This window comes from Azolla caroliniana, unplaced genomic scaffold (genome assembly GCF_043228905.1).
Source record: "Azolla caroliniana isolate FFs.n. ecotype wild unplaced genomic scaffold, voAzoCaro1.0.p SCAF_3, whole genome shotgun sequence".
In the NCBI taxonomy this organism is placed as follows: domain Eukaryota; kingdom Viridiplantae; phylum Streptophyta; class Polypodiopsida; order Salviniales; family Salviniaceae; genus Azolla; species Azolla caroliniana.
This window is the reverse complement of record NW_028230438.1, coordinates 17186120-17196745: the sequence shown is the minus strand read 5'-3', so window position 1 is coordinate 17196745 and position 10626 is coordinate 17186120. Positions and strand designations below refer to the sequence as shown.

Sequence of the window (10626 nt, the reverse complement as noted above, 5' to 3'; positions counted from 1 at the left end):
TCTAATGATAACTCTAATGAGGGCATTGGTTTAAATGTCACTCTTGACATGAATATTTTATATACTATACATTCTAATAGTAACTCTTATGTCCATTAAATGATTGCGGCATGGATCCAAATCGTAATCGTCACAGAAATATTTCTCACAGTTTACATAATCATATCGCCTCTAATGAAAACTCCTGATAATATTTTGTAATGGTTGTATAAATTGAAGATGACAATAGTTTAACTATTGGTTTAGTGGAACATGGCTCTAAATCCCAGTCCTGTGTTTTAAATATACGTCTAGGTAGTCAAGATGGCCGAGCGGTCTAAGGCGCTAGTTTCAGGTACTGGTCCGAAAGGGCGTGGGTTCAAATCCCACTCTTGACATAAATTTTTCTCCCCAATGATGCTACTTTTTGTTATTATCTCCTATTGCCATTCAAATTAATTCGTTAAGGTTTCAAATCTCACTCTTCGAATTAATGGTTATGGAACTTTACATTGTGGTATGTACTTCAATGACCATTCCATAAGAGGTTTTGAAATGTTTCTTTTAAGTAACGAGACAATATTTTTATGTGTTGGTCCTAAAGACCATAGGTTGAAATCCCACTATTCACATTAATATTTTTTATACTTTAGATTTGACTTTTAACTCCTATGGTCATTAAATCATACCATCAAGCATCTAGTTTTGCAATCTTCACATAAACATTTTTGACACTTTAGATAATAATATCGCATCTAATGACAACTCTTGATAATGTTTCGAAATGTTTCCATAAAGTCAAGATCACAATATTTTAAGTGTTTGTCTAGTACGACATGGGTCTAAATCCCACTCTTGCGTTCGAATGGTTATGTTTTTATCAAGGAGACAATGTGTTTATGTGTTGGTCCTAAAGGGCATAGGTTTAAATCCCACTCTTGACATGAGTATTTTATATGCTATACATTCCCATATTATCTCTTATGTTCATTAAATGATTGCGGCATGGATCCAAATCATAATCTTCACATAAAAATTTCTGACGGTTTAGATAATCATATCGCTTCTAATGACAACTGATGATAATGTTTTGAAATGGTTCGATAAAATCAAGATGACAATATTTTAAGTGTTGGTCTAGTAGGACATAGGTCTAAATCCCACTCTTGTGTTTTAAATATATGTCTAGGTAGTCAAGATGGCCGAGGGGTTGTAAGTCACTAGTTTCACATAACCATCAAGCATCTAATATTGCCTCTAATGACAACTCTTGATAATGTTTCGAAATGTTTCTATAAAGTCAAGACGACAATATTTTAAGTGTTGGTCTAGTAAGACATGGGTTTAAATCGCACTCTTGTGATGCATTGGTCTCTCAATGTTTTGATTTCCAATTGTTTAGTTATTAAGAATGAGAATGTGTTTTAAATATATGTCGAGGTAGTTAAGATGGCCCAACGATCTAAGGCGCCAGTTTTAGGTACTGGTCCGAAAGGGCGTGGATTCAAATCCCACTCTTGACATAAGTATTTCTCCCCAATGACTTTGCATTTTTAAATGAATGGTTATGGAACTTTATATTATGATATGTCCTTCAATGACCATTCGATTAGAGGCTTCAATGACCATTCGATTAGAGGTTTCTTTGTTTATTTTTCCAAAAACATAACTTCTTCCATTAATTATTTTCTATGAAGCTTTTGAGGTCCTGGAAACAGTCGAAGAATTCACTCTTCTTTTCAATGAGATAGATCCACGTGTGCCGCGTGTAGTCATTGATGGAGACAAAATATTGACCCCCGCCAAGAGTAACGTTCTGTGCCGGCCCCCATACATTCGAATGTATCAAGTCGAGCTTGTTCCGACTCTGGTTACGCTCGTTGGGGAAAGGAAGTCGGTGTTGCTTCCCTAGCTGGTAGGCTTCACAAATTTGGGCCTTCCAGCCACTAAATTTGGGCAATCCGAACGCGACTTGTTTCTATTGCAAGTCCTGAAGCCTTTCATAGTTGACGTGGCCTATCCACTTGTGCCACAAGTCGATATCTGACACGACATTTTGTCCTTTTGTGAACATTACGGTGCCGACGTCATTGGTGTCGAGGATAAACATCCTCCCATCTCTGCACCCTTGCGCAATAACTTGGCCTTCCTCCTCGATGAAGCACCCGAGATGCGTGAACCCAACTTGCATCCCTTGGTCGACGATCTGCCCGACCGACACCAGATTCTTCGTGATTGTCGGGACGTGTAACACGTTCATGAGTTTCCCTTTTTGCCCAACATGGCTCAGGGGAACTTCACCGACATTCTCGATCGAATGTGGAGTGTTGTCTCCTGTTGCGACTACTCCCGATTGCATCGGTTTCTCAAGGTATGAGAACCACTCCTATGCATAGAATGTGCTTAGTGAGCACATTTATACAAGTCCTAAAGGACTGACAGAAGTACTGAGACGTACTTCAATGCTCATAATTGAGCTCTACAATAACTCCTAAAAATATATTCCTACGCGGAATATCTTTCCAACGGCCTCGCGGTTTACGCACCGCTACAACTTCTCGTTGCGCACTGGTTTGTGCACCGGTTTATGCACCAGTCCGGCCTAACCGATTGGTCCCAACCGATCCGGTTCTCGGCTTGCACAACCGATCCGGCAAATGTTGAGCTTGTATCTCAACACAATGGTTATTAGCTAAACGTTTGGAGCTTACTCAACATTGGGTCTGGTCTGATGGAGTTGCGTCACAATTCAAGGCTAGACTTCCATTTTATTTTGTGGGGAGGTATCCTGCTATAACAGGTTTGGAGATGAGATGGAAATTTTTTGGGTCTAGCCATGGTAAAGGTGAACATGATGGTGCATGTGCTGTTATAAAGCGGGCACTTACCTATGAACAACTAAAGGCAGATGGTGTGCAGATGAATTGTGTAGCACATATAGTTAAATTTTTAATACCTAATATGTCAAAGAGTGCAACTGGTGTTTATTCCTCGCAGGTCCGAGATATCAAACGTGAATTTTGGGAAGTGAAGATAGATGCAGTAAATAGGGAGAAGACCTGGGAGTGCCAAGGAATTCCCAAATTGCGATTACTCCATGTTGTTCGCAGTTATTCTAGGTTGGATAATCATTGTATTGTGGGTAGAGAATTAACTTGTTTTTGCTTCCATTGTGTGCAAGGAAATTGGAGGTATTGTTTAAACAAAGCATATATTTAGAATTGGGAGTATCATACATTGAACGATAAGGAAGCAGTTGATGGAGAAACAAAAAAGAATGCTAACTTCACATATCAAGGACGTGGAGATACTTTGAGTGATGTCTTAAATGTTGGGGATAATTTCACTGTAAATGCAGAAGAAGGCAATTCAGAGGGTGTTGATTTCGATATATTGAAGTGTACGGTTAGTAAATAGTGTGCAACACAGAATATATTAGATGCTTGGGGAAATGTTGTATCTACTGGGACATTCTACATCGAAGGTATTTTTTATGCAAGACTAGATGATTATGATTATGTGTATAGGCTATTAGAAGACAAACCAGTGGCGTACATGTACTCTCATTTGGTCAGGTGCATCAATGTCCCAATGTTGCAATACAATAGTTGCTCAGGTTTATACACAGTTAGTGCTAATGTGTATGAATGTATTTACAACAGTATGCCATGGAATTTGTAGCTACAAGTAGCAATTACCAGTTTTCTTGTAAAACAAACAAAGCACATGTATTGCAAATAAATAGTTTAATGGACTTGTTTGGGAGTTTTTTTTTATATATACAGTCTACTTTTTGTGTTTCTTTCTCAATAAAATCGTGTGTCTTTTTTATATAGTCTTCTTTCTGATATACAGTTTAATAATATCGTTTAGGGTTCTTCTTTCTAAGATACAGATTTACTCAAGTGAACCATGTACGAGTTAAAATAGTTTGCATAATTTTAAGAAAAAACACTATCATGAAATCAACAATCTTGAACATACTCTTAAAATTACACATTAGATAAGTTACTCAAAACAAGCAATTTAATTCTTCATTGATTAATCTGTGATCAAATTACATATTTATAACATCCCATTGCCAATGTCTTCAATTCGCCTATAAACATCTAAGCTCTTGCTGATCAGTGGAACTTCTCTACATATATGATCTGCATACCGAGCTCGGTATGGAGTCCACAACCATGTAGCTAGTTAGCAACTCAATGTTTTCACCAAGTAGTGTTTAGGTATTTCATCGGGTAGAATGGGACAGCATCTGCGAATGTTGAAGTAATGCTGGAAATGTTCTGTATCTAGAATCAACGTATTGTCGACATTATAATCTGGCCAAGTGGCCCAAAAATCAGAAAGTCTTTTGAATCTTGCAACATCCTTTTGCTCACAATTCTCTCGTGTCCACTAACCCTTGAAATGTTGTTGCCACTTCGGGAAGAATCTTTCTACACGCTTCCACACATCTGTACGTGGTTTTTCACTCCAAATAAACAAATCAAAGTATTGCACAACCCACTCTAGAAATTGATTTGCATCCCTCCTTGGTGTCATATATCGCACACTCATCAGGACTTTATCAAGCTCCAAGATCAAGGCTCTTCTTTCGACTTCTAATGGTTTAGGTTTCCATTCCTGTAACTAAGCCTCTATTACACCAATTACTGGTAGCACACGATCAATTTCAATCAACTTAGGTTCTGTCTGCACAATTGGTGTCCTTTTCCTCTTCAAACCCTCGGTCGACTGTGTTGGACCTGGCTTCACATTCGGGTGCTCTTGTGTTGTCGACTTAGTCATTGGCTTGGTGCATGTAGATACTGATCTGGTCAATATCAACCCACTAGTATCACATGTTGCATCTACCTGCAAAATCAGATCACCTATGCAACATGCTTGATCAACTTGCGTGACCAGATCATTTGTGTCAGTTGCTACATCTACTTTCAAGATGTGGCCCTTTAAACACGCAGCAACATCAACAGTTTCCACACTGCCATCGGCCTTAGGAGTAATAGATTCAAACCCTTTAGACTCTGCAACATCAGAAAACACCAACATATTCACACTCACAAAGTAACTAACAGTCTCACAAAACAATATAATGAACATGAAATATTTTCCATCATAGAACACCATGAAAATAATTATTTTGGAGAAACATCATAGAGTTCCATTACATAATTTGGATCAAGCAACAACCAATTTCAGGTTTTACTTGTCCAAATAGATCATAGTAAAACTTCATAAAACCCTAGGAAAATCGCTAACAATCATATCCCACTAATAAGTATTTCGCTCCAATCCAAGAGCCCCTTGACCAAGTAACTAGTCTTGTCCCCGATCGTGGCCCCATCTTCAGCCTTTTTCTAGCAGGTTGCCCATTTAGCCTTGCTTCTTTGCCCCATTGCACAAGTGTGTCCTCCTTTGACAACCTTTCCATCACCTCAGCAGCGGCTTGCATGTTAGCCGCATCTTGCACTAGCTTTTCCAGTACAGTGGGATCTGTTTGGACATTATCATTAGTTGGGCTCAGTGGGGTGGAATCAAGGTTTTGGGATTCGAAGAAATGTTGCATCAAGTGTTCAAAAACACTATTGTTGTGAACCTCAGATTTACATGTTGTTTCCAATATTTCATGGCTTTTCACATTATTGCCTAATTCAGTACCATCTTCCAAAAGAATAGGGTGGAGCTAATCTAAAGGAGATGTAATAGCAGGACTCTTACTTTCAGCTATGTTGGCAACTATCTCCTCATCGGTTGCAGCGTCATCAGCACTAGACACCTCATGCACCCTCCTTAATCCAAGAGATTCTACAACAACATGGTCGATAATTAGCTACATCTTAGCTAACTAACTATTCTTCTAAACTATGACAGTAGCTAATTAGCTACCACTGAGCTAATTTGCTACTTCGCTTAGGTATGGTACTAGCTAATTAGCTACCACTTAGCTAATTAGCCACTCTTTGTCAATATGGTAGCAACTAATTAGCTACTCTACTAAAGTATGGTAGTGGCTAATTACCTACCAGTTAGCTAATTAGCTACTCAACTAAAGTATGGTACTAGCTAATTAGCCACTATAACTAAAGTATGGTAGTAGCAAATTAGCTACCACTTAGCTAATTAGCTACTGTACTAAACTATGGTAGTAGCTAATTAGCTACCACTTAGCTAATTAGCTACTCAACTAAAGTATGGTAGTAGCTAATTAGCTACCACTTAGCTAATTATATATTGTACTAAAGTATGGTACTCGCTAATTAGCCACTATAACTAAAGTATGGTAGTAGCTAATTAGCTACTATACTAAACTATGACAGTAGCTAATTAGCTACCACTTAGCTAATTAGCTACTCAGCTAAAGAATGGTAGTAGCTAATTAGCTACTCAACTAAAGTATGGTACTAGCTAATTAGCCACTATAACTAAAGTATGGTAGTAGCAAATTAGCTACCACTTAGCTAATTAGCTACTGTACTAAACTATGGTAGTAGCTAATTAGCTACCACTTAGCTAATTATCTATTGTACTAAAGTATGGTACTCGCTAATTAGCCACTATAACTAAAGTATGGTAGTAGCTAATTAGCTACCACTTAGCTAATTAGCTACTATACTAAACTATGGTAGTAGCTAATTAGCTACCACTTAGCTAATTAGTTACTGTATTAAACTATGGTGGTAACTAATTGGCTACCACTTAGCTAATTAGTTACTCAGCTAAAGTATGGTAGTAGCTAATTAGCTACCACTTAGCTAATTAACTACATGTTAGCTAATTAGCTACTACACTACAACCATAATAGCTAAATAGTTTCCACACTTTATACGGCTTACCTAATTAGCAAAGATGGAACTAATTAGTTACACTATGGTCACAAGCAACAAATTTATCTTTTAGTTTTCTCCACTCATCTGGGAGAGCTATACTACAATCCCCGAAACAGAATGCAACAATGCGACAGGCATATTGAAAACAAACGATATGGTATGTTTGCTGGCGTGGTTGTAGGGTAACCAACAGAGTAGCAAATTTGTCCTCTACACGTAATCCACAAGCGATGCAACGTGCTTGAAAAGTCAATATATCGTTTCCTGGTTCTCCTTCATTTGGTAAGGGAGCAAGAATGTTCAGGTCCAACTCTTGTCTGCTCCTTACCATCCCCTCCGCAAAATGTAGCTACTTCTTAATGCAGCTAACTACCTGTTCTTGATGGGAGTATTGTTCCTTCAACGCAACCGAGAAATTTACCGATAACTTATTCCGTAATGAGGAAGATACAACAACAAGAAACAAGAATCATTAACTTACTTGTAGGTTATCCAAATCGTAATCATCGACAGTATTTACACCTAGAAGGTCCAGGTTCATTGAAAGAACCTGGATCTCTGTCTGCAGTTGAATTTTTCGTTGGGGATCCAGTGACCCCTCAATTTCAAGCTCATGTTGAGCAACTTGTTCCAAATAATGCCTCAGTAGCACATTTTCATGTACAAGTTATTTATAACATATTACATACTAGCAAAACAATAGGTACCTGAATCTTATTTCTAATTGTTGTAACTGCCAAAGTGACTTTGCTCTCCATCGCAGCAACCAATGTTGCTTTCTCTAAATCAGTCTTAAGTCACGAGATTCCTTCGTTGTTTTGCAATACTCGTATGCAAAAGCTCTAACAAATGAAACGGACAACTCGTTGTTGACTGGGATCTCTTGATGTACTTTCTTGTGCAGTCTCATGCAGTCGTCGTACATGTCCGGTCTTACATGCTTGAGCTTGACCTTACCTTTCACTCTAGGCACTTTATATATTGACATCCAATCTACATCACTAATCAATCTATCTGTTAGAACAGCAGGGTCAATACCCTCGAGTGACAGACCATATATGTTGTGAAAGTCCTCCTTTGTCTCACAAAATTTTGCGAAGTTCAGCACTGTAGGATAGGGTGGAACGAGCCACTTGAAATAGAAAATCAGTAATCAGAATTGGTGCAAAAACAAAAATTTTAATGTGAATTTGGTGCAAAATTACAACACTTTGAGACAGTAATCTGAAATTTGTAATTTGTCCTTTTCAACATGTATCAGAAATCAACCGCTTAAACAATCAGAATTTGTCATGAGAATTGGTGCAAATTTACAACACATTGCGATAGTAATTAGAAATTTGTAATCAAAAATTTGTAATTAGAAATTTGTAACCAGAAACTTGTAATCTGAAATTTGTAATCAGAAACCCTAAACCACTTAAGGGAAACACAAACCTTAATCATCACTAAAGGCAAAAATCAACCGTACTACAAAATTCTATCAATTAGAAACACACCTACTGCTACACCCCGATCTTTGAGACATCCTTGTTTGGGACTCCAACGACTTCGCCCTATTCGATTTTTGGGAAAGATGGACAAGCACCAAAGGATACAGACAGTTATCAGAAAGGAAAAAAATAAATTTTTTAATATGTAACTGATACATACCTGGACGAGGATAGACTTGATCGTGTGTTGTAGCTCTCAAGGTGCAATGTCGATCTCAGAGTTTTTTGTGCTGTCGTGGGAGCTTCGTTTGCGTTCATGCTTAGAGTAATCCATCTATTTGGAGTTCGAACTCGAACTCAGGATTATCAGGAATTTGATGGCATTCAAGTCGACCTTAGATGATGGCACTATTCCCCATGATCCACTACGTCAAAAACCAAGTTCAAATATTTTAGTATTCTCAGAAATTAAATGACATGTATTTAACTAATAAAACATAAAATTTCGTAAACCATCCTTATAATTTTCCCACAAAAAACTAGCTAAACAAATAGCTAATTAGTTGTGGCCATTTTAGTAGCTAATTAGCTATAATAGTGTTTCCACTCACATGCTTTACCCAGCTACTAATGTAAGAAAATGATAAGGATAATAAAGATAGATAAATAAGAGAGGAGAGAGAAACAAGGGTGCCAATCTACCTGACCACCCCTGAGCAAAGGGATCGAGACAGACTCGAGCCTCAATTGGTGTCCCATACCACCATCGTGGCATCGAGTGGTACCTAGTGTTGGCGCACTCGCAACAAGAGTTGACCCACCACAATGATGGAGTCTCAACGTACTTGATAATCTGTCCAATGAGGGTAGCTAGGTCTCATATTTATAGCGAGACCAAAGGCCCCCAAACAAGTTCACACTTGGCCTAATGGGTTGTCCCTATCCCAAGGATTAAGAGTAATCCTTTCCTTCTTTACACTCTCGTTTAACCCTCACACTTTATCCACGTATATAGAATACTACGGTAAAACTTACCACGGGATATGGTCATGCCCGTAACATGTCAAGTGTTTCTTACTGCTCCAGGCGATTGTGGCGCATCCAAGTGAAAACGTTGTCGTGAAGATTTGTCACTACGTGCGGATCGCAAGGCGGAACCGTCGGGGTTCTGGACCCGAAGAATTCGAAGTTGCACTAGCTTTAGCGAGAAAGGAATTAAGATAGATTGGAAGAGAGAGAGATTGAGATAAGATAGAATGCTTGATTTTAGATTGAGAGAGAGCTTAAGATTGAACCCTTGACTTTAGGTTTAAGAAACAAGATACACCATCAATTGGAGAACGAATTTTCTTCTTCTTAAATTCTTGAATCATACATAGCCCTTTTCATCTTTTTCATCCATCCTTTTATAGATGCTCCCATGTATATGATGCATGCGGGTACAAGACATGCATACAATGCATGGAATGCATGTGATGCATGTTTGCCATTTGGCGCTCATCCATCACATGTCACTCAATCAAGCTCTAATATGAGAATTTACATGTAAAACTATAATAAGAAAAACATTTCTAAGGAAATGTCATAGCCTAGTGGTAAGTCTATAGACTCTCAATGTGGAGGTGCAAGGATCAAGTCTTTACTTCCACTCCTTTTGAATATACATTATATATATATATATATATATATATATTTATTATTAATGTATTTTCACAAGGCGTTTTGCCGACTCCGTCGGTCGCCGTCGCCGGATCCATCGCCGGATGCCGGATGTCGTCGATCGGTTACCGTCGTTCACCGCCGGCTACCGTCGGTCGGCGTCATCGGTTACCGTCGTCGATCACCGTCGCCGGATTTGTCCAAAACATATAGTTATATGCATTTGGCTACATCTATTTGTTAAGTCATACAACTTAACCTTTCTATGCTCCACACATAGACACAAAGGTAATAGCTTTTGCTCTGCCTTATATATGGTGGGATCTTTATTTGTCATGTCTATGTGGGATACATATTTTTCTCTTCTTCTTTGCAAACTTCATACCCACATAACTTGACACTTAGATGTTTGTTTCCTACGTAGTAAAGTACATTTAGAAGCTCTTCAAGACCTCCATCTTTTTGTGTTAGGAAACAGGTTCCTCCAAATGGGAAGTGAGAAGAACCGTGTTGATGAGCAACTCGGCCGAGGCCGAATCCGGATGTGGCGTACCTGGCAACGGAAGACCCGATGAGAACCGGATGTGGAGTACCTGACAACGGAAGACACAGTGAGAACCGGATGTGGAGTACCCGGCAACGGAAGACCCGATGAGAACCGGATGTGGAGTACCTGACAACGGAAGACACAGTGAGAACCGGATGTGGAGTACCCGGCAACG

The 10626-nt window shown here is 38.7% G+C and overlaps 1 non-coding gene across 1 annotated transcript; it reads left to right on the top strand.

Moving 5' to 3' along the window:
• Positions 1-297: 297 nt before the first annotated feature.
• TRNAL-CAG (transfer RNA leucine (anticodon CAG)) lies at positions 298-377 on the top strand. The gene has a single exon. It is a non-coding gene; the product is annotated as a tRNA-Leu (tRNA).
• The last annotated feature ends 10249 nt before the right edge of the window (positions 378-10626 follow it).